The sequence below is a fragment of the Papio anubis genome, chromosome 4 (assembly GCF_008728515.1).
Source record: "Papio anubis isolate 15944 chromosome 4, Panubis1.0, whole genome shotgun sequence".
NCBI classification, from domain to species: domain Eukaryota; kingdom Metazoa; phylum Chordata; class Mammalia; order Primates; family Cercopithecidae; genus Papio; species Papio anubis.
Window position 1 is genome coordinate 58,435,793 of NC_044979.1, and position 2,874 is coordinate 58,438,666.

Here is a 2,874-nt window from a genome sequence, read left to right on the forward strand (position 1 = left end):
TAGAAGCTCTGTATGCTGTAGAAAGAGGTCTCAGTGTAGAAATTCTAGGAGTATTTCCAGGTTGTATTGGTTTACCTAAGGTTTTGATTGGTGATGTAAAGGCTGAAGATGGAGATGATAAAACACATCTGTCACCGTTTCTGTAACACTTGCATCAAAACATGGTTGTTCACTAATCATGATGAATTATCTAAAAATTATCCTCTCTTTGCTTAAGGCTTTCTAGGCCTACAGTTTAGATTAATAACAAATATGCAATTTCCTGTGTGTTAGACATAACATATTTTGAGATATTCCCATATTATGCAAATTATAATATATAAAAAGCAGGTGCTTGAGGAAACCCAAACACAATCACTCAAGTGTCACTGAGGTGACCTTCTGAAGTCAGAGGATCTCCTTGAGTATAGGATCCAAGTGGGCAGGAGATAATGTTGTCTTTCATGGCTGACCAATATATGCTAGACTAAATATACTTTGCCTGGTTGCAGCAGTAGTTGTCTTAACTCCAAGAGGACTCTGCATTAATAAAATGTTTGACTCTCTTCTTGAAGTTAAAAGTGTTGTTCCAAGCCCTGGTCTAGAAATTTCATTTTACATATACTTCTAACTGGTGGAGCTCCACTTTTATCTTTATGAGCTGGTGTAACTGGCTATGGCGGTGATGAGCCACCTGCAAGTAAACGTGATCTCATTTCCATTACTCCTACTGGGACCACTAATTGATTGAACTTATAGAGTCACTGGAAAATCCATCATTAAAAAGACAGGTAATAACTGGACATTACCTCCTGGCTTTGGAGATGTGGATGAACTCATCGTCACTGGTTCAGATCCCAACATGGGCACATGTGGTTCCATAGCAAAGGCTGCCATTGTGGTAGAACTACACTAATCCTGGGACCTCGAGAGTTGTAAGCATTCTTTATATCTTTTTCTAATTTATGTGTTTTGAATATTTTCTCTTAGGTTATAGCTTGCCATTTCATTTCTCCACTATGTCTTTAGAATAATATGTTTTAAATTTTAATTAAGTCCAATTTATAATTTTTTTTTTAAAAAAAAATTTATGGTTCATTGCTGTTGTTTCCTATTTAAGAAAACTTTGATCACCAGGAGGTTGCAAAGATTTTCTCTTATTTTTTTCCTCCAGGAATATTATAGCTTTTGGTTTTATATGTAGGTCTACGATTCACTTTGAGTACATTTTTATGCACAATGTATGATGAGAGATGCCACTAATTTATTTTTCCGTATGGGTATACAGTTGATACCACATTTCTTGGATTGCCTAGAGAGCAATGTTCTCCATTGATCTATATATTACTTTTCTCAAGGCCCATGGTCTTGATTACTCCACTTTTAGAATATGTATTGAAATCATGTACAGTAAAACTTTCTCTACTTAGTTCTTTTTTTGAAAAAAATTGCTATATTCGTTTTTTTGCGTTTTCATATAAATTTTGAAATCACCTTGTTAAATTCTACAAAGAAGGCTTCTGCAATTTTGATTGTCTCCTCAATTGTTCAATTGCCAAAAAAATTATGCCCCTATTATTTTTGCTTTATCTTATAGTCTTCTGGGATTTGATACTTGCTGATTGAATACTTCAGGAAAGAGCAGCCCACCCGCTGCGGGTATACCATGTCGCATTATACCAGATACAACCTTTTTGTTCCTGACACAAAGCACTGAATTAAGTGCTAAGTGGTTGTGATAATACTGACAATATTTATATGCTTAGAAAATAGAGGAAGCAGTCATGATTTGACATCATTGAAACCTCTGCAGGGTGACAAGTGTTGAATTGCCCTCTGAAACTATTTTGGCACAGCTAGTGGATACTAGACATGTTCGGCCTCTAATTTAGTTTTCTTGCTTTATATATTGATATTTAATATATATCATATACATCAAAAATATAAATATGTATTTATATGTGTATACACATGCACAGACACACATATGTTTATGTGTGTGTCTGTTTTCTATCCTTATGTCTGTTTTCTATCCTCAATCCTATTTTGGAATAAATAATTTCTGACAGGATGATGTTCAGCCTTTAGTTACATAATATGTTATATTACATAGTCCATTGAAACAAAATCTCTAGGTTTATCTATATTTTCTAGAAAGTTACTGATAGAGTTATACTGTGCATCTGGCAGAAAATTACAATAAAAGATATTGAGTGGGAATTATTTTTGAGAATTTATAAATGGTTTAATTATTCATTGTAATTGTTTGTTTTTCCAAGAAGCAAACACAGCATCAAATGCTGAACTTCTATAGGTTTATTAATTTCTGCATATTCAGCCCCATAATTCTTATGAGGAATTTTTATCACACTTCACAATTTCATGGTGTATATTAATTTCTTTCACGCTTTTGGTTTTGTTAGGGTAGTCTGAGATTCTATGATCATTAAAAACTGTATACTTGTTCACTAAAGAGCCCTAGAGTAAGAATACCTTTTTTTGTTTTGTTTTGTTTTGTTGTTTTGTTTTTTAGATAGAGTTTTGCTCTTATCACCCAGGCTGGAGTGCAATGGCACGATCTCGGCTCACTGCAACCTCCGCCTCCCAGGTTCCGGCGATTCCTGCCTCAGCTTCCCAAGTAGCTGGGATTACAGGCATGCACCACCAAGCCAGCTAATTTTGCATTTTCAGTAGAGATGCAAATGTTGGTCAGGCTGGTCTCGAACTCCTGACCTCAGGTGATCCGCCCACTTCGGCCTCCTAGAGTGCTGGGATTACAGGCGTGAGCCACTGCACCCGACTAAGTACACCTTTTTCTAACACCTTTTAAAGGGAACCAAAGGCATCAAATATACTTATAAATTTTATGCAATTTTGTATAAAAGAAACTAGACT

General features: G+C 35.3%; 1 pseudogene; it reads right to left on the bottom strand.

The window, feature by feature from the left end:
• Positions 1 to 240: 240 nt before the first annotated feature.
• On the bottom strand, positions 241 to 876 carry LOC116274628 (annotated as a pseudogene).
• Between the last annotated feature and the right edge of the window lie 1,998 nt (positions 877 to 2,874).